Source organism: Acipenser ruthenus, chromosome 25 (assembly GCF_902713425.1).
Source record: "Acipenser ruthenus chromosome 25, fAciRut3.2 maternal haplotype, whole genome shotgun sequence".
In the NCBI taxonomy this organism is placed as follows: Eukaryota; Metazoa; Chordata; class Actinopteri; order Acipenseriformes; family Acipenseridae; genus Acipenser; species Acipenser ruthenus.
Window position 1 is genome coordinate 26,428,534 of NC_081213.1, and position 23,044 is coordinate 26,451,577.

At 37.2% G+C, this 23,044-nt stretch overlaps 1 protein-coding gene across 3 annotated transcripts in view; it reads left to right on the forward strand.

The window, feature by feature from the left end:
- LOC117971351 (voltage-dependent calcium channel subunit alpha-2/delta-3-like) overlaps positions 1-23,044 on the forward strand; it is a 145,654-nt gene that overhangs the window by 12,361 nt on the left and 110,249 nt on the right. The gene's annotated exons all lie outside the window — the stretch shown is intronic.

The following is a 23,044-nucleotide window of genomic DNA, read 5'->3' on the forward strand; positions in this document are numbered from 1 at the left end:
CGTGGTTCAAAATACATTGTTTAAACAAGCAAAACCAGTAATGTTACACCTGATGCCTTTAGTTTAAAATATTGCAAGATAACAAGTCATTGATGCTAACTGCTGGGGATTCAGGATAACATAAATTCCCAAAATAATTTGCTATCAGTTGCTATCATTCTCTCCCTATATTGTGTATAGTATTGTAATACATTATTAGATTTCAATGAGCAGGCTACACTTAAATATATGTGCCTGTTCATGATGTTGGTTATGGGGTTTAGTATTTTTTTTAATTGTAATTGATGTTTTTCTTAATCAGAATTCAATACTGCAAAGTAATAGCAAGTTTTAGAACAGAAGGACATGTTATGGATTCCATAATGTACTGTAACCATAACTCATTATTTTCATGTTCCAGTCCAGGGCAAGTGCATTTAAACACACCCTCCGAGTTGTGTGAATGCTTCTTTGTGAATTTAAAATAGAGTTTGCACTGGGTTTAATGGGGCGTGTCTGGATAGCAGGTGCTGCTGCATGCATTCAGAACCGTGTGTGTGTGTATGCTGAACGAATCCACTGTTGCAGAGAAGCAAGGGGCCATATTGTACTGCTGTTAGTACAGCATTAGGTGTGACCCCCCCCCCCCCCCCCCCCCCACAATGTATTAAAAAGTAATTTCCTCTCCGTATTGGAAAATGCAAGCATTTCAAGGTTAAATGCGCAAGGTCCATGCAGATGCTCAAAAGGCAGACAAGTCCTTCAATAGTTGTATCCTTTGAGAAGCTGGGATTATGGTGATTAACCTGAAAGCATCCACTGATCAATAGTTTCCATTGGCAGTCCTTATGCAAATGACCTTACCCATAAAATGCTAAACTCAACAAGTATTTACACTTCAGACAATACAGCGTTAATGTGGTTCAGGAGTTAAAACAATAGACCAGGGCATCTCAAGCTGTTAGTTTACAAAAAGAAAAGAAAAAATAGTAGAATGCAGTGTGTCATTTGTTTTTAGATTACTGGACATCCCTTGAAACACATGTTTCCTTTCACAAACTTTACCAGTACATTAAAACTAATGGCAGAAACGATCCACAACTTCAAGTGGATGTTTGTACATTTCTGAATTCTGACAATTACTATTCATGCTGTTGGATTAGCACATTCTCATTCACCTAAACTTCCAGTAAAATAAATATGATTTTCATTTAATAATCCAGAAAGTTACAAACAATTGTCTAAAAAAAACAAAAAAGGTACAAACAAGTTAAATCTTTCTTAAAATGTTTATTTATTAAAGTCCTGATAGCTAATTCAGCTATGTAGACTTCAGGGTGGGCAACATATTATACCCAGGCAACTAATCAAATGCAGAAGCGGGCAATGATTTAGAATTTGTGCTTGTAAACCTGGTATTGCCTCCAAGTGAGTGCAAGCGGAGTGATTTGAGTTTTGTGAGACAACCTCAGATAATTATATTAAAAACAATTCCTGCAGAATTGTGCAAGTCCTTTGCAGAAAATAGACTTTCTTCTTCGCAGATTCTTAAGAAAATCCACTGCCGATCTCTGTGGGGACTATATAGTAGTTATTTCATAGCGTTTGAAAGCTTGATGGAAACCATGCTAAATTCCCTGCCAGACAAACCTGCTGAATAATTGCATTCACAATTCTTTTATATCACTGATGTATTCTCTGTCTGTATGCTGTTTGTAAGTGTAACTGTAGCTTTTAACATTTTGATATTGTGGGGTTGAAAGATGCAAGTGCAAAAGCAAAGGGCTTTTGCAAGCAACACACGTCTCCGAGCAGAATGTTAAATCTATCCGCGTGCCATCATCACCTTGGAAGGGAGAAAAATATTCCTTAGGATCTCTTGAATTGAAATGTATCAGTATCATAATAGTTCTGCTTTTCTTTAATCGCTTTTTTTTAGAAAATAGATTTTTAAATTTTTTTTATGTATCACCAGTTGTGAAAGACTTCAGTACAAAATAGCAAACTGTGTAAGATGATATGACACCACTGGATGCAGATAGTCAATTGCTTGCAGCCATAACAGACAGCTTTTCTGTTAGCCACCTACCAGTTTCCATTATCAGTGAGAATTTCTATTACCATTGTATGATAAAATGACAAATGCTGAAGAAAAGTAACTTTCTATTTGGGGTGTTTTAAAGGGATACCTACAGTTTTAAACAAGCATGTGCGCATTGCAAGCTTTTACCAGCTGAACTTCGAGAGACCCTTTTGAGGCCTGAAAAAGTTATACCAACTGATTCTACACTGGCTGCAGATATCCTCATGATTCTTTATGTAAACAAGAACGGCAGCGAAAAAAACCTTACCATAGGTGGTAGTACTTGACATGTGATGCTACAGCTTCAGGGCACAGAACTGGTAGAGAGAGATCTCGAATAGGAGGTAAACAGAACGTTGGTAAAGGAGAAATGAAAGGAACGGGCAATTCCAAATAGAAAATATGCAAAGCCAGTATTGACACTGTTTGCTTCTTGCACGACTGTTAGGTAAGTAAAACTTCAGGGATTCAGTGTTGGACATACCCACACTAATTTTTGTTCACTATTTAAGTGCCTTCCTGCAAAGCTGTTGCCCTGTCCACTGGTTCAAAACAAATTCTCCTCTCGCCTTCCCACACTGCTTTTTCAAGCAGAACTTGACTAAAGTATTTATTTAACTTGGATAAAGAACACTTTTATATAGTGTTGTTATGTGTTTATTGTCTGTTTTAGAGAGAGACAACATATAGAACACATACAATATTAATGACCAACAAATGACATTCCGTACACTTTACTTTGTGTGTGTGTATGCAAATCACTTTGGGCTTCATTACCTTGGACAGCTCCATGCAGGTGTTCCTGTTAATGGGCATCGGAGGGTCTGAGTTCTGTATATTTACCTGCCTCAAAATATATAGTTTTCACCAGCACTGCACATCACTTTCCTCTATGCTGCAATTATGTTTGTTCTGCAATTTTTACGAAACATATATTTAAAGACCGACTGGGATGCAGTTTTTCAGGAATTACTTGTCTCCGACTACACTGGTAATTTACAAAGCCAGACTGTTGATCAGTGATGTTGTTTTGACAAAACAACTGCCTGCAACTAGATGTGTCTAATATGTACATATATTCTTAATCTACCTAGTCTCCGTTTTTTAAGCTAATATACTTTACATGGTATGATAGTAAACACATGTATACTGTACAATATTAACTGCTACAGCTTTATATATATATATATTCATACAGGCTCTTTAGCACTCGCTCTATGTGTGAAGCTTTTAAAAGCTTTGAGGGTCACTGCAAGCTAGATTGTTTCTCCGCACACACGAATTCTGCCTTTAAAATCATGCCCCTAAAATATTGTGCATTTACTAAATATGCATAGGATTACATAAAAAGCAGCAATCAAAAGCCATCATTAGCATATCATGAAATGTATTCGCTGTCTTTCACCCAGCAGCATCATCACTCAATGAAAAGTGGAGCCCAGGTGCTTTGGAATGGTTTTCCACTAAATATACAAGCTCTTTCCTTCCGTGTTCACTTTTCATCTTGTCGATTTGCTTTGAGCCTCAGGGATCCTCTGTTAATGATCTGATCTAAACATAGCTTTCGAGTTTAAACTGAGAAAGGAGCTAAACTATTATCGTTTATGCAAATAAGTTCTAAGATTTTTTTTTTTATTTATTTTTTTAGCAAAGTAACATCTAAATGTGTTATACAGGATTTGTGCCGAATGTTGAAATCAAGCCATTAATTTGCTGGTTTCTGTTTTTTTTTTTTTTTCATTGTCTAGGCTGCCCTATTCTTTAATCAATCTGGTTGTATCAATACATTACACGTCTGTGCACTAAAGGATGCAATGAGCTCATTTTGATGTACTGCAGGTGTTTATTGCTGTAGTTTCTCCACATCGGCACTTGGTGGCAGAATACGTGAGACCTGGGGAGCAGCTACTGTAGAAGAGTTTCAAAGTGTTACAACTAAAAAACCCACTTTCTGTTGCAAGATTGGAAAACCATTATCTTAGCAAGGATATGCTTGTTTATTCAAAAAAGAAATATGTGCCTTAGATTCACAATGCGCTTTGAAAGGAAAAAAGGGTATATTATGAAAGAAACTGCGATTTATTTGATTTATCTGAGGAAGTAGAGCTGCTCTCCGTGTCCTGATTACTCTACAGAGAAGTGAATTGTTGTTTTTTATTCAGATGTAGAGTGTATTTATAGTGCCGTTTTTATCCTTGGATTTGCAGATTTTGAGTGGGTGGTTGAAATCATGGATATAAAATGGCACTCAGTTTGGGCAATTTATCTTCTTTAATCAGCATTTAACATGCATCCAGTAACCAGCTCAAACATATTGTCATACAATCATGTGCAATTTTATATTATACTAACAGAATTCCTTTCTGTCTGTCTACTGCATTATTCCTTGCAGACCTTGTTGGCAGTCCTTTTTATTAGTTGTTTTACTTGAAAAAGAAAATATTTTTAGCAATAAAGCCATCTCTGTAGGTTCAGTTAACCTTTAAAGAAAACAATTTTTTTAATCAATAGACAAAAAGTTGCCACACACTCTCTGTTTTAAATTGTGGATTTATATTTTCCTAGAATACTTTTTCCCAGCTAAAAGTTAATTGAAATGGCCTCTTAGCAAGCAATACATAACATGTTAAAATAAACTGTTCACATAGCAAAGCACAACATAAAATAAATAAATAAGTTTAGGGTAAGGTACTGATTTTATTTTAACAGTTTGGTAGTTGTAAACTTAGTTCAGACTTCAGTTTAAAGTATAATGAAAAATAAAAATTATTAATAAGCTGAAAACTTATTCATGTAAATTGATAGCAATTTACATTAATGGCTCGTTCAAAGTAAAGACTGACTAGCATGTTTAAAGTGCTGACACAGTGGGATTGTCTCTAAGATGCAGTAAGCCTGTTTTCATTCTAGTCTTGCTCCCTGAGTTGGACTCTTGGGCTCATATTCTGTTCCAAAGTAATAAATTCAAGCACAGATGATAAATATCACCCTCGCTACCAAACATCCTCTGCTTCTATTCGGCTTCACTACTGATCACTGGAGATAAGAACACCGTCAACAGCAGCGCGAATGGAAACCAGCCCAGCTCTGTTATTATCACCTATATATGAATATTGGTGTAATTACATATTCTAATGGGTAGTAACGCTGGTTACTTTGTTTCGCACATATTCGGCAAAGTCACAGTGACGGGGTGGGTGGGGGTAGGGGAATTGCAGCCATCGTAGGTGCTTAAGATAATTGTCACAGTCTCCGTGGAATACATAGTGTACTCTGTACCGTTTTGAGTTTTTATAATGCAACGGTGTTAGTCACAAAAAACAAGACATCTGTTCTGAAGAATGTAACAGACAGTCACTGATTTGAATGAAAAGCTTTCCTACTGTCCAACTGCGCATACGAGTTACAAGGGAGATGCGTAAAGAAACGTGTTCTTTTTTTCTAAATATCACTTCGATTTTACAAGTTTGTTGAGACCTCTGCTTAAAAATTTGTTTAATGATTTTATATTTAAAAAAATGTGTTTTTTTAAAACAGACAAGTGTTTATAATTAAGGAAAACCAATGACCATTTATCATTCTTCTTCTCCAGATGCCTCTACCGTGTGTAATGTTGTGTTTCTAGTGTGCCCTGCAGCAGCTTCACACTGCTGAATTGTAATCGTTTACCCCATTGTGTTCCTGCTACACTGGCACGTTTACTCATCATTGCTCTGTTATAGATGTACTGTACACTAATGATATTGATAATGATATCTTTTTTTCCTATTGGCTTTTTTTGTACAAATTCCCAGAACACAGTGCATGTTGAAATGAGGCAGTACGGTGTGTGGACATTTAGGACAAATTACCTGTATTTCATTCCCATTTGTATGCAGTCACATTCCACTAATCTTTTAAATCAATTTAAATTCTTCCATTAATCTGAAGATATGACTTATTAGCTTGCACATGCACTGGTATCTCCATTAGTGTGTGTGTGTGTGTCTGTGTGTGTGTGTATATATATATATAAATATTATTTTGTTTGTTTTTTTGTAGGTTTGAGTAGTCACAGACGAAACAATTCCATTCATGTAGTATGTATGCAGCATGATAATCAAATAAATAAATAAATAAATAAATAAAATACATTGGTAAGCCAGCAAAATAGTTCTTGTTCCTCTGTCTATTTTCAATTAAAGGTAAGAATTTACATCTGATTATCTTGTTACTGGTTTTCTTAATTATAATTGATATGCAGTTGATTTCCCCTCTGTTATTTAATCAGAATAAATCTGTATTTTACAGGCAGGATCATCTAAGACAGGTCACAGGCCAGCTTGCTCGTTTCTATTCGAAAGATACCTTCAGTACAATATATCACCGTCACGCAGCAACAGAATGTGGTGATGCATGGGCTCATCTTGCAGGCCAAGCGTCTATGATGTCTTCCAATGTGTTCTCATAAAGCTTCTTTACAATGATGTGCTGCTGCAGTGATACTGTTTAGTGCATTTCCCATACCAAGACAGTGGATGGACTGGGGCTAGGGTTAGGGTACAAAGCTTTTCCTCCATAACCATACGGGAAGATTGCTGTTAAGCTACGTTTCGACTGACTACTCAAAAAAAAGAATGAAATTCCTGCCTTAGGGCCATTCTTTCTTGGCAGTTTACAAGATACGTCAAAAACTGTTTAAATCTTCAGACATTTTACATAATTTTAAAGAAAAAAAATACTGTAAAATATTGAGTAGTTAGTTACAGAGTTCCCAGAACAAGTAAAGATCACCCATTTAGACTAATCAGTTAGAAAGAAGGATTACACGTTAATTATATTTTCATTGCTTTTATTTGTAAACCAGCACCCATTATATGGCAGCAGTCAACCAAACAATGTGCAAAAAAAAAGAAAGACAAGTAAAACAGAAGGCATCAACAATGACCTCTAATCACAATAGCTCTTCTGTTTTTAATAATGAGGAATGGGACGGCATTGACTTGAAGTGAAGCAGAACTACTGACATTTACAATACTTATGCTGTGCTTATTGTGTGAAGGACTCTGCCCTGTAGGAGCATCAATCACTCTGTCAGAGAGGACAGACCTTTATTTATTACATAGGGAGGGACTATTTTAAAGAAACAGTTTTTGGTGATGAATAGACATTAGATGCCAATGCCTTTGGTGCTATTAATCATGATGTCTTTTTTTAAGTGAGGAAACCGGAGTGTTGTTCAACAAACTTCAGCACAGAGGAAAGGTGTTCATGCCGCAGTGTAATAATGTAGTTTAAATGCAGATTGGTTGTAGATCAGAATTATACACATACTGCAGTTTGAAGAAGCCAGTTCCGTTGCTCTTCAAATAGAATCAATCAATCAATTTTTATTTTATATAGCGCCTTTCATAGTGGACCACCATCACAAAGCGCTTTACAAGATGCAGTAACAACAAGAAAATCCATAATACTTTAAATACAGAGAAATGCATGAAAAATGCATAAAAAACAAAAAAGCATACTCAACATACATATGAAATATGAGCTTGCAATGGCAGTCTCTAAGTACACACATACATGGCACATCTCTTGACTGCTTATTAACATGTAACTAAACTTCGGTAAATTATTTAATTGCATATTAATTAAATACATTAATGCCACTCAAAATAAAGCGTTAGTGAAGGAGATTCTATCCATGAGTTATTGTTTTGTAAGACACTGTATGCCATGCTGGTGTGAGGATATAAGGGATCACTGTCAGGCTGCAGGTGCAGTATTCCTGACAGATTGAGTCCTGGGCATGTTCTCTCAGTTACAATGTTTATTTGCAAATCTAAACAGCCAGACCACGGTTAGGAGATTATCTGCTGAGCTGAGTTATCGGCTGTTCCTTTACCTCCGGCAGTGTGGTTTTTGGTGCAGAAGGTGCTAGTTTCAATCCCTACTTGCATTCCTCGTTCTCCCTCAGGTAATAGGACTTCAAAAATGATTAATGTTGGCTCCTTGCTGTGTTGATTTTTTAAAGGTGTATGACGGTAAGTCCAACTTGTATTGTATAGCAGCTGTGTAGACTAGGAGCCTCAGTTCAGCATTCGGTATTAAAGGAGACAGCAGTAACTCTGCACTGTATATAAAACATATCAGTGTCACACTGTAGCTGAATTTATCATTTAAGAAATATATATATATATATATATATATATTAGCCTGAACATTTAATACATTAATTGTTTTCTCATCTATGCTGGCAAATACCTTTTTTTAAATGTATTTAATGTATTTTTTTAACATGAATCTGCTGCCCTTTTATTTATTCCAACTAAACCAAACCTTAATACCCATATCACCCTTTGAACTACAAAACACGTTTCTGTACTGTTTGTTTTGCAATAGGAGGGACATTTTCCTTTTAATTCTGCACTTCACCTTTAGCACAGTGAAGTATCTTATTACACCAGTAGCATACTCCGAGCAACATGCAGCTCATTATGTGTAGAATGCCTCAAAGGACAGTGTTATAATGAGCATGGAGCGCACCCCACACCAGTATAATGATAGAGTTTGTCATTTCTCAGAGTCATTTATCTTAACCCTGTGACTGTTTCATATCTGTCCATGCCATACATTGCCCTGGGTAGAGAACAGAGCTACATAAAATAATTAGATTCTCTACTGCATTCCTATATGAGTTGGCTCTGTTCATTATTGGTGATGCTTGGCATATCTTTAACAGACGGGAATCTGGACTTTACACTTAAGTTAACACACGAATGCAACAAGGAATGTTTTTATTGATACAGATGTGTAAATTTCTTTTTAAAAAAAACACCTCGAACTGCAGCAGGGAGCAGGTTCTGTACCTTTGACCTTTTTTTAACGCTTCCAAAAGTGTCAGAGTCCATTAACGCAGGATTTGCTCATTCCCAACCACCGAAGTGTGAAATTTCAAACCCGTCTCTCAAAGGACAAAATTGCACCATATATCAACGAAGCGAATGCTCACCAACCCCCGAAATATCTCAGTCCTGTCTGACCTTGCCTGCCCAACACATCATCCTCAATCAAATCTCAAAACATATTCAACATACCTATGAAATACGAGCTCAAATGGCAGTCTAATGATAGATGCACATTCATGGAATATCTATTCACTGTTTATCAACATCAGCAAATGGTTAATTGCATATTAATTACATACTTATTTATGTTGCTCAAAATAGTTACCTATCTTTCTATTTAACCTCTTTGGATTGTTTTATTATTATTATTACATGATCATGTAAACATGTATGTTAAGGCTAAGTCACTATAGGGTTAATATATATACAGCGCATGCATTGTTACCATATGTCTTAGTGAGGCTTTTAAATCTTTTAATATGATGTACAAGGTGTAAGGAGCAACCATTGCCTGTAAGGGACAGTAAATTAGTATTGATTAAAAATACTGCAATCGCCTCAAATGACCTTTATCATTAACAGATTTTAAACTCATAAGCTGACTAATGATATGGGCAAAAAATTATAATATAAGCACAATAAATATTTAAAGACGAAGCTGAATATAAATAAACCTAGGAACTTCTGATTTGTAATGCCATTTGAGAATTGTCATTTTTATTATTAATGATAATCTGTTGCTCATAAGAGCCATTTAAGTGCATAATGCTGCTTTTCAGAATTTGTAATATGTAGTGGTGGGGCACTCCTGATTTGCTGACGACAGAACTGCAGCCCCCTCCCCGCCCTGCCACACACTCACAATAGATTAGATAATACGCTATGTGTGGGTTCATATACAAAAACATTCAAATTGCTGACACTGATTGATTGAGTGCTGTGTCCATTCTTGTCAGAAACTCATAAACCTGAAGGAGCAGGGAGATATCAATTATATATCTAATATATCTAATAGTGACAAAGTTTAAATACCTTGGAGGACATTTAAGATTTGTATTTTAATGATTCCTTAGGTTTAGCGTGATTTTTTAAATTGTTTCATATATTATTCTGAAGATTTAAACAAGTGATACAGCTGAAGTTCGAGGTGTTTTTACGCAGTAGAGGAGGTGTTTTACTCACATGTGCCCTTCACTCTCAGACGGGTCCTGCTGCTGTTTCAGAAGGGATCGGCAGGAAAGAGAGTGTTTGGCTACATTATACATTCTCAGCTGGTATCTGCCCATAGTCTGGGGTCCAGGCTTTTAACCTGTGACATTGAAAGAATAACTCAACATTGTATATGGCAGCAGTGTGGAGTAGTGGTTAGGGCTCTGGACTCTTGACCGGAGGGCTGTGGGTTCAATCCCCGGTTGGGGACACTGCTGCTGTACCCTTGAGCAAGGTACTTTACCTAGATTGCTCCAGTAAAAACCCAACTGTATAAATGGGTAATTGTATGTAAAAAATAATGTGATATCTTGTAACAATTGTAAGTCGCCCTGGATAAGGGCGTCTGCTAAGAAATAAATAATAATAATAATAATAATAATAATAATATGATTTGTTGTGTGGATTGTGCTGCAGTAAAACACTTACAGTAATGGACAAACAATGCACAGCACTCCTATCCCATGCACTCCACTAACAGCTGGAAGCTTTACCAGGAGATCTCAGTCAATTGCAGAACATGAATTCTGTACTTCTCTATATCATAGCTAGCATAGAAACTGCCTTAGAAGGATCCCCTTTGATGTCAAGGGTACTGAAATAATCTATATATAATCTATATATAGTATTTAGCAACATTTCCCCCGGCAGTACTGAATATTGGCTACTGGACTAAATATGGATATGGTTAGTCTGAATAATCTTCTCTATTATGTTAAAAATATGGAAATTCATCCAGTAGTTCTAAGGGCAGTGGTAATAAAACATTAGCATGTCAGTGGGTTTCTAGAACTTCAATGCATTTAGGGATGCACTGAGAAATACAGCCTCATGGGTTTTGTGTATGAGTTGGTTGGGCAGTGGGAAAGTACCACTATTTGTACCAGCTTTCATTTATACCTATATTTAATGAAGAAATGGCTGCTCCCACTTTCATGTTAAACGAGACAAACGGGCAGGGATAATGTGTGCACAGCTGAGTCTCTTTGAGCAGCCAGTAGACTTGTTTGCCTTAGTCTGATGCACTGAAACTACATATGTATTCTCCTGTGGATGCATTTGTAAATGTTAATGTGTTCTGTGTTTTAATATCATTCCGCATGACATGAATGTGAATTAATGTGTTGGGAGCGGGCAATTAAAATAAAAAAAACAAGATTTTTTTATCTCAGCAAGCTAGTAAAATGAATAAATAAATACATAAGCACAGTAAGGATGGCCAAGTAATGATGTAGCCGGGAAGACAGCTCAGCTGACAGATCTCAATCCAGATCTGAACAGCCACCCCTGCATTTCAGTACTGGACCTCTTTCAAACACAGGCAGGCGACAGGGCTGAATTGAGGGGTTTTATGACCTAACCACTCATTTAACTTATGCAGGGTTCTATCCAAGGTCTTCAGAAGTACATGGCTAACGTATTAACTACATTTTTGGTTCAAACTGTAGGGAGAAATCAAGTACAATCTGGTCTATTTATCATTCTCCACATGTAACTAAAACGTTTGTAGCTTTCTGTTTTAATATACGTCCATGTAATACACTTTTAACCCTTTCAGTCCTGCATTATTTTTATCGCGTTGAAGAATAGGAACTACTATATTGCATATACATGAGAACAGGACAGCATTTTATTTTTATTTTTTTTACATATATTTATACTGTACTTCAGACTGGGACCCAGGGGACCCGTGAGGTTCCAACGTGATTTCCGACGGCATATGTTGACATACACCACTAAGGCGGGACCTTGAGATCCTGCCAGAAGTGAAAGGGTTAACAAAGAAAATAACATTATTTAAAAAGCATCCTGATGTGTTTGTTAAGAAAGTATACTTGTTGATACCATTTCAGCTTTAATCTGTTTTTTAACTTGTATTTAAAAAAAAATAAAAAATACACCCAGGGGATAGAAATGGAAGTTTGTTGTGTTTAATCATAAACCTGTCTAAAGTGTTGCCGTGGCATTGCTGAAGCATGGTGTATCTTGGCAATGGCTGATATGAAGTTCACCTCCCCTGTACAGTATCCCTTAATAGATATAAAAGTCACTGCACTGTACATATGTTAAAAGACCTTCCTGGCTTATTTGCCGGCTGTTTTGCTGACTGTGTGGTTTCAAGCATGCGTGGGTCTTGGCAGCCTTCTGCTTGCCATTCAATAAGAAACAGTTCAGCATGGCATTATCCAGCTAAAGCTTTTCTCGTATCGTCATTATAAGACTTGATTTGAAATTTCTTTTAGTTAAAGTTCAGCACCTTAGGCTTAAAGAAAGAGGTATCTTTTACATGGTTAATGGTTGTCTATGAGTGGGCGGGTGGATCAGTAGACCTTGTGAATAAAGAAGCTACTACTGTCGCCGCTTGCTGCTGACACTGTCTTTGCTCATGCTTTGTACACCAGTGGAGTGTGCCAGGACCCCAGCTTACTGCTTAAGCACCATTTCTGATTTGTCACAAGTTGCCTGTGGTGTTCCGCAGGGTTCTATCTTATGTCCTTTGTTGTTTTCACTATATATGCTGCCATTAGGTGATATTATTCACAGGCATGGAATGAATTTCTATTGTTTGGATCCAGGCAATCCTTCTACTGGGGTGCTTTTAGCTGCTTGCCTTGCTGACATCAAGTGTTGGATGTCACAGAGCTGCTTCATGTTGAATTCTGACAAAACGGAGGTCATGCTTGTAGACCCACAGCATCAGCTAAAGAATACTAATTTACATAAGCTTTTGCATGCGGCTAAAAATAAATGTAAAACTTATATTATAAAAAAGTTTTATTTAAAGCAGAATTAGAGAATCAAATATGCAGTTGCAAACAATCTCTATCTACATATACAACATATACATAAGTGTAAGCTAAGTAGACTATTACTAACATTCTTTAACAGTGAATAGTCCAATTACTTTTTTAAAGGAAGTGTTATATTTTTATTTGTATTTGGTATAACATTAAAAAAGAAAATGTAATAGGTTAATGCCAATTTCACTATTCCATTCCCATTGCAAAAATGGATGTGTTACTACTTGCTGTATAAAAGCTCAGTACAGGGAGTGTTCTTGAAACCTTGTGAAGTCACATTCTGCTTGTTGTCTTTATAGAGAAAGCCAGAAGCATCCATACTGTTTCTGAGTATCCAAAGGTTTTTAGTCCAGCACTACTAAGGTTCGGATGAGTTTGAATACATGCTTGATGAAAAGGAGCTCGATAACCTTCAAGTAACGTTCTGTAAATTATACAAGGCATTGGTAGCTTTTCATAGGTGTGTTTTATTTTTGAATGACTTTTCTACCTCTTCTCTGTTGCACCGTCGGCCCAGTATGGCCTTCAGCCATGAGTAGCACTGGTAATGATGTCTTACCGCATCACTGCATACGCTCCCAGACGGTAATATGTATCCAATAAATCACTTTTTACACAATGTGAACCAATGGATGGTAAAAACAGCCAACTACATCCAAATACAGAGCCATAGATTAGCACCATCTTACATATCCTATGTCCAATGTGAAGAGGAATATAAGACTTCATGTTAAAAAAAAACAAAAAAAAAAACTGAGGAGTATTTACAGGGACAGACCCCACATTATCCAAGTTGTTGAAGAAATCCTGTGTGTTTTTTTTATTCATGGTTTTTGCTTATCACAGGGCTTTCTGCATGAGCCTCCAGTTTTGCACAGGATCAGATTCTCACACTGAGTGAAAGTGGCATTAGTGTGGAGCGGTTGGGGTTACACAAACAGGGACATGTGAAATAAATGGTGTTACACTTTTCCATAATTGCAGTAAAAGCTTTCCTCAATTCCTCCCTGCCTATCGGCAACCACTGTAAAAGAGAATCATAATCTGCAATGTGTTTTCTCACCCGGCAAACACATAATAAAAAATGTAATTAGAATCGCTGATTAGAAGAAGAAAATATAATTGTTTTAGTGTCCTTTTGCAGCCTCCTTTTTTTTGCAGACGTTTGCGATTTTTTAATATAAGAATCCTCACCACTGGGGCTGCCTTTGATGCAGCGGTCTGCCTGCCACAATGGTTCGTTATAACTACTGATGTGGAAACCAAGAGTCAATGAGTACTTATCAAGCGGTTTCCAGAACATTAGCTGTTTTAGTTGCTGTGTGGACTGGTGGTTTATGGGTTAGTCCATTCGATCTTACTGTTACTCGGCAAGAATTGATTCCGATCTGAAACACCTCCCTGTTTTTTGATCAATATTATAATTACTCTTATTGCTAGATTGTTTTATAGTTGTGGTCCTTATTGCAATATGTCCGCTTAGGAGGAATGAGATCTGTCCCCTGCTGGCTGTAATGCGGCACACATATCTGTCTCAAATCAACATGGTATTGAAGCGGGGATGACAAGCGTGAAATTAATTGTTCCACTTCATGTGAGGCTGAGGTTCTTCTTTTGAGAGAGTAATTTGTAGCCTCGTGTAAACCAGGAAGATGCAGGATGCAGAGATGGTTGTTTATACACTAGAAAGCTGTTTCCAACAGATGTTTTTGCTTGGGTAAATACACGCTTATCCTTATAAAGATTGCCCAGCTGTAATAAAGTGCTTTGGTAGATGACAGAAAAGCGGTATAACATTACATGGCACAGCATTTTCTCAATTTCCCAAAAACATGTTAAAATATAATTGCAACAGGGCGACCAATAATCAATTAGTGTCAGGAACATGAAATTAGGAAGATTTGTCATTAATCATTGCAATGGATTTGGTTCAGATGCCAGCATTGAGATAACATTGTGTATAAATATACAGTATATATCTGGAGTTATTTTTGACGTCTATAAACCTCCCATCTGTGCCTTGTGTTTTGTATTCTCTAATAATAAACTGGTTAAATTGCTAAGATTTAAACTCATTTTAGACATAATTTCTGTCCAGAACTAATTAACAACACTGTCATCAATCTGAAAAGGCTCATCTACTGCACAATGTTTGGTACAGACGAATGACAGTATGCATTAATTACAGTGGTTTTAAAAGGGGACAAAAATTATTAATGACCTGACCAAAATGGTTTGGGGAGGGGGTGGGGGGCACTGGAATTGGATGAATCCAGATATAAAGGAGCTAAGTGAACAACATGTTTGGACATGAAAATAGCCATGAACATACGGAGACACAGAAATAAATAATAATAATGTACAGCTGACCAACAAAATCTTAGATATGACAGACGACCCTGAAGGGAGTATTGTGAAATCTATATCTGCATGTGTAAGTGTGGTTTAATTTGAGTGCCCAGTTGTTAGAATCATCCGCACAGTTTTATCATTTCACTTTTAATGTTTTCTCAGTTACACTCACTTGAGGAACTCGCACAAAAACCTAGCTAATGGCCATTTTAATACAGTAAAGCTGACATAAGCCTTCCTTTGATACATAGCCATTTACACTGCAGAAAAGACCCTTAAGATCCTTTTATAGGTGATGCATTTTCACAGTGAAGGGTAGGTAATTGGCTATGATTACCCAGCTTGTACTTCTCAACTATTTATTTATTTTTAAGCTGGATCAACCCAGTCAAGCTGTACCATATGTCCTTGAAAAAGAATAGAAACATCCTCAAACTGTAAATGGAGAAAAACAGAAACAGGATTGCAGCTTTTAAGCGGATACTTTCCCTGACCCAATACTCCCATACAATGCAATGACAACAGAAGAAAAGCTGCAACTGCTTCCAATTTCAATAGCACAATGATCACTTGAGTGGAGTCAAGAGTGTTTTCCACGTTTAAGTAGCTCATTGCACCAGATCTAGTAAAACCAGATCTGGGAGGTTAAACAAAGTCTGGGCGACTTCCGAGCATGAGTCCATGTTCTTGAAGTCTCGTTCCCAACCGTGCACATGGGCACTTCCTGTAAGATGACTTAAGTGTCCCCAAAGACCCCACTAGGAATCAGCCACATACCCTTTTGTTTTCCTGGTTTACAGCAGCAGTTATCTAACTGCAGCAGGCATCTGTGTTTCCAGTAGGCACACATTTTTACTTTGCATGCTTCTCCCTTGACAAACCTCTTCCCTTCATCTGGTCTGTCCTCTTCTGACCAGTCAGTGAATGCATTACCTTTCCCTGGTTATGCTTGAGCCAGTGTATAGCCAGCATCCTGCACTGTCAGTGACTTCAAGCTTTTACTGTGTTGCCATTTCTGCTGAACACAATCACATAGCTATTTGTTCACATGCAATGAAATCATTTAGAGTCTGCCATTATCTGTGGAAATGGACTTCAGTGGAGCTGTGTTTCTTTCTTTCTTCATTTTTTAACTTACTGGTATAGTAAATTAATACATAAACTACATAATGGATTTCAAAATAAAAATGAAAAGAATTGCTATAGGTATAGGTAGATAGAAATACCGTCTTCTTTCAAATATATTTGAATAAGTCTGTTCCTTTTCTCCAGTAATGTTGCATTCCTTAAACCAGATGTAGATTTGCCTGCTCTATCCATGTTTTGAAATTCAACAAAACAAAAATAATCCCTGGTTGTGCTTCCCTTTGCCGGTGCTCGGGACTGTTTTCTTTGCTCTCTTTAGCTCATTTTTAAAATCCCTAATTCCACTTTAGCATTCATACCTTATAATTATTACGTATTTAAGCTATTAAAGGCAAACAACAAGGCCACTTTTAAACCTGTGCTTTGGGTTACTGCCCCTGTAACAGGAACGCCATGTGAAATGTGTATCCCAGAGGATTAGTGGTCTCCAGGAACACACTGGTGTTATACTGCTGGGAAGCTGCTTCTCATCCATACAAGAACAAAGGGATTAGAGTTACTGCACTTTTACTGAGAATACGTATCAAAGAGGAAATTAGTGGATTCAGTCATATTGACCTATCTGGTGTAGCACAGTATCTCAGATTAGAGTCTCAATTGGCGCATGTCGTTTTGAAGTGATTATTTAAAAAAAAAAAAAAGGCTTTATTTTATAAATGCTTATTTACCTTTTTATACCACTTATTTTACAGCTTTTGGCAGGTAAAACATTTGGTTTAAAATGTCATCAGTTTTATAGATGCAATATTTTATAGGTGCAATATTTGTGTTGGATCTAAATCCAGCCCTCTACTTCTGTAATACAACTACTACTAATAATAACCTAGTGCCAAAAATATAAGATTTTGGATGGCCCCTTTTTGTTCGTCCTGAATCGGGTGAGCCCCACTCTTCATTCTGAACAGCACCAATGGCTGTGAGCTTTCCGCTGAAGTGCATCATACAGTTTCCACGGATTTTCTTAAAATAATAAAACCTTGTTTTAGACAAGCCATGCTCTGAAAATCTTATTCCCAATCCCAAGATGACATCTGTGAACACTGTAGATATACAGTACGAGTCAACATCTGTTCCATTAGCGGCCCTGGCACTGAGAGATGACTGAAGATTTAAAGTGTAGAGAATGACATTTCTCACTGGTGTCGTGGGTGACAAGATCAGAGGAAAAGCAAACGCTCACCAGGCCAGCAAGTTGCAGACTCCAAAAAGGCAGAACTCCAACAAATAGGCAGCTCTCTGCTGCTGTTAATTCTCCCTTTGAAGAACACAGGGCAAATCAACAGTCTGCTCACTATGAAAGGCCTCTGTGTAACTGGCTCTTACTATTTTATTTCATGCCGTTTTCTTGAAATAAACAACTGAAACAAAAACACTACAATCTTAGAATTCATGGTTGGGCAGTAATGCTTATGGGGCTGTTCAGTTAAGCCCTGGGAACACAAAGCCACTGTTCCAGGAACAGTGGCTTGAAACTCCAGGAGACTCAGAGATCTAGTTTGAGGCAACTTTGCTGTATCAAACCCTAAGTCTCCCCTGTTGTGCCATGCAGTGGCCTAAAGACTATTTTCCTGAACCTAGTTCCTAGTTCCAAACCACAAAGTGGCTTAGTGTTCCCTCGGCTTTATGTGTATACCTGAAGGAAAAAATCACCAATCAGCATTCATTGGTATCTAAACATTTTTAAGCTAACGCCCTGTTTTTATATATATATATATATATATATATATATATATATATATATATATATATATATATATATATATATATATATATGATTACTTTGCAGAATTCAAAAGGAAATATTAGTTTCTATGCAATTATTGTTATTTTTGACAACGCCTATTAAACCTCTAAGTACATGCACATCTTGTTACTGTTCTGGTTTGTTACACTTGTTACATTCAGATTAAAACTTAAAAACAAACAAACATTTTGAAATTGTCCTAAGTGCCTTTAGTAAGTAATACTCTTTATCACGCATTTTGTATTTTCTGTTACCATGTCCCTTATAAACGTTTCCTGTAGTAAAAGCATAGCAAATTGTAATAAAACACATTGAAAAAACATGGCAAACTATGGTAAATGCATGGTATTACCATAGGAAAAACATGGCAAACCAGGGTAAACTATGGTAAATGCATGGGAAAAGTGCAAAAATACCATGGTAAACTTTTATAAGGGAGTACAATGGTGGAAATGGTTGTTACACCAGTTTGACATTCAGAAGGCACTGCAATATTTGAAAGCTGGAATCCAGCACAGGTACATAGTAGTACTTTTTAAAACTTGTGAAGGACAAAAAGCTAAAGAAACACATTTGAAGTGGATTGTAAAAAGAAACGATTCAACTGTGAAGGGTAGAAACAAGAAATCAAAGTATGTGATAGCAGTGCAGGAAAGATCTGTGTTTGCAGAATTCTCTATCCCAACAGTTACAATTCTCAGGGTTGTGACATCTAAAAAAGTGTGGTGATTATAATTGTAATTTTTTTCTAAATGTACGATTTAATATACTGGGATGGTTTTTGACAGCAACAACTATATTATGGTAATGGATGTTAAGATAAGACCTACAACAGCAGTTCATATTGGGAAGTATAGATCTGGGCTTTAGTGCACTGCAATTATTAAGCGTTTAACGCGGATATAAATTGATTGGAATGGTCTGTGATTTTGAAGCGTTTTGTGTGTTAGATTTCTCGGGTTCTGGTACAGTGAATGTGTTTTTTATTCAGCTGAGCCCATGCTTGAAATGTATTGATTGGGTGGCTACTTGACAGTTCGAGTGCTTTCAGCAGTTAGTAAATCAAGTGGAAGAACATAAAGTAAAGTTAAACTCCTGTAATTCTCAGCTCAGTCTGTCTGTCGATAGCTCCAAAGAATGTTTCACAGTATTTTTGGTGATGACCTTGAATAGAGGCGATCTGGTTGGAAAAGCACAGCATTCAAGAACTTGCTATACAGAGGCGTCGCCCTAAATCAGGTATCCATCTTTGGAGTTTTTTCCCCCTTAAACCACAAATTACTTTTAGAGCAATGAAAAAAAAAATATCAAACAACCATCAAGCTCATCCAGCAGATAAATAACTTAGAAAACAAAAAATCAAAACCAGAAAAAAAGATCCATCTATCTTTCTGCCTATTTAAATAGACAGACACACAGGTCTTAACATATGTTGTATTATCCAAAATATATTCAGCAATCCTATAAAACATATATATATAGAACTGTACATAAGACTATAGTTTAGGTAAGTGGGTTAGGGGTTTCAGAAGTAAGGAGCGATGAAACCAGGCACCTTGAGGACAAAAGAAGTGACAAGGTAATAGATGGCAGCAGTTTGACGTGGGAGGAGAGGGTACAGATGTGACTCAATACTCTTAACACTTCATCTCCGTCCTGCCGGAGCCTGGGCTTCTGGGAGATTAGACCTGTCTGTGGATGAGGCGGCAGAGCTCCACAAACTCACTCATACATGGCAGCTCTGTAATGAGGTGATACTTCATCCCCTGAGCAACTGAACTAGAACTGCACAAACAGATGTGAACCCACAGAGCCTTTTTCTGTGTTAAGTAAACTCCTACATCCAATCTGAAAGGCTTTTAAAGGTACGGTTTTGGTTCCTGACCGTGTACCTGCCATGGGTCAAATAAAGTTGAGATTATAAAAATGTTGACTCATTGTGACTGGTGTTGTTTTTGCAGCTTAAGGCATTTTAAATTCAAAAGTACAATATGTACATGAATGCTTAATGTTGAAAGTCTTATTCTGAAGTGTAGTAGAGTACTGTAGTTATTCCACGAATGAAGACAGACAACTAGCCTGAGCCTCCGAAGAGGTAGAGTGGGTTTATTTTACAGAGTTAAATAACCACAGTTCCACAGCACTCAATGAGCGTTCATGTAACACACACACATAGCTTCATATGCATAAAAGATGGGGGTCAATTCTGTTGATGTTGTACAGATCTCTAGTATATTTTCATTCTAAAAATTGGCTTGGTTATTATTACACTGTTTACCTTCAGGGGACAGACCTGAGTTTCTGTTCCTGACTGCGGTGTATTTGTATTTTCTCAAGCTGCAGACGGCTCTTCTGCCACTGCTGTCTTGATGCTGGTGTTTGTGGTCAGTGTTTAAAACGGTACATTTCGGGCTTAATCTTGTACATGGCGTGGGGAATTTCAGCTAAATGTCCATTGCACGGCAAAAGGTTTCCATTGCATTGTAGCCACTGGCACAAGGAACATCAAGACTGATCTGGATCTGCTTCACTGTGTAGTAAAGGCTGGCTGTGATAAGCTTCAGGCTGTGATAGGATGTATCTCTAAGAAGGCTTTTTTAAAAGACAAGGGTTTTGCAATCATTGGTTTTAAAGGGAAAAGGCTCTAATGTCATATCATCAACTGCAGTAGAATTTGTCGATATGCGCAGCGAAGTTAATGACTTTTTAAGTCCGAACCCTGTGATGTTTTTCAGACCTAATAGCACCCGAGGCCACTCTCTCCTGGGCATCACTTTGCTCTTAGTGCAGATGGGATTACAGGTGTTCTGTAAATTGCAAAGTCAGTGCTGTCTGCAATGAAGTTCATTACCCAGAATGTCCAATCTTGACACATTATTATCTTTACATCATTTTGTCTCAATTTCAATTATCTTCCATCACAGCGCGGCCTCCAGGGACCTTTTGCTGTTCTCTCCATAGGTTTCTGCCCACCCAAGCCGCCTGTAATGCGTTCAGAGTTCTCGGCCAATTACTTTGATTGGCTGCAACATTTCAAACCTCGCTCCTGGCAGGTAATTGTTAGATGTTCAGTTACTGGGAGATGGGGAGAGAAAAAAAAAAAAGGCAACCCAAATGCATGAAAACCATGAAATGTTTTGACAGTGAAGTAGTGGTTTTCTTTGCCTGGTGTTTGTGTGAAATGATCTGGTAAAATAGATGCTGTAGAAGTAAAGCATTACTGTGTCTCCCTACTGAAATGATGAATGTCCTTGTCTTGGAGCTGGTGCTGTAAGCAAATGCTAATGCCTCATAACTGAAGAGTGTTCCCACTTGTTTTCTGAACTGTGGTTTGCACAGCCCTAAAGAGAATATGCATTTTCTCTTGCACAATGTGCATGACACGGCAACAGAGTGCAGTTCGACCGCAGTGTAACAGCAGTATAAAGCATCATGACGTTATTGCAGAGCAGCACCATTCTCTTACTGGGGTACAGCTGCAGCTGCTGCAGTTTTTCTTAAGACAAAATAAATACCAGCTGTTAAAAACATATTAAAATCAAATACACGTTTGCCATAATGTGCACATCCTTTCAAATAGCAAAACGCCAGGGCTATGAAGTGGCTGTAACAATTAGTATAAGGCAATTATCTCCAGGTACTGTACTTATTTCTTATTTGCACCAGCACACTTCAGTTAAAGATCTTTTGATTATCTGCTTATGTTTCATACTTCATATTATGTCAGACTACATTATTGAACAATTAAGTTCTTACATTAAGTTCCTGATGCTTCCTGGTAACTAATAAATGTGTTCTATTTCACACTCCCCCCAACTGTGTAGCTGCCATGTGACCTACAGCCATGTGACCTACAAGGTACCAGGATGCTGATGCTTATCTTTAGTTTTGCATTTCAAATATTTACATATCCTAAAAAAGAGAGAACCAAAAGGTTATGAGCATAATACAAGGGACCAAAAAAGAAACAAGATCTATTGAAATAAGCAAAACAAAAACAACATCTGTTGAAACATGAGCTACAGTAACAATAACAATAAAGCTTTTACTCAGATAAATATTATAGAAGGCGGAGGCAGTCCTATATAAAGTGCTATTGTTTATTGTCCATGCATCTGGGGGGACAAAAAAAAACCAAAACAACAAAAAACAGATTTAGTTCCATGTCGGTGTTCTAATGAATAACCTTTCAAATGATTATTTTCCTGAAGGAGATGTATTTTTCCTTTTTGTTTGCTATCATTTAATGAGACGATGAGATCTAGGTTTAGAATATAACTGCGTGTATCCACATTGTTGATAACCCTTGAAATAACATTTTGGGAGATGGCTCATTTATCATTTCACTACAAACAGGGGTGTTTGGGTTATAGCCCATGCATTATGCAACATAGGGCAAAATATACTTTAAAGAGACACTGAAGACAGCCGGAGATCAAGAGGCATAGATTTTGGAATCTTCCACCCCCTCATCTTTTTTGTTCAGTCTGTTGCACCAGAAACTCATCCTTGTCAGTTATAATACCGCACATTGCTAGAGATAGCATTCATAATGATAATCCTGTTCAATCAGCTGTTCTTCATTGGGATCAATAGAATTCATAAGTTGGGATGACAGCATTCCACTGCTCGCTCTATCTACTGGTACTCTCACTGGTGGCCTTTTTTGGAAAAGTTACAGCTTTTTATACCCAAATCCAAACCGTGATCCTGAACCTACCTGCAGATGATATTTTACGTGATGAAATATCTCCCCATGCGCATGCAAAACTACAATGTATTATTACACAATACTGTGTTAGGTCAATCTTGTAATTCAACAGGAAGCAGATAATGTTGGGATGTT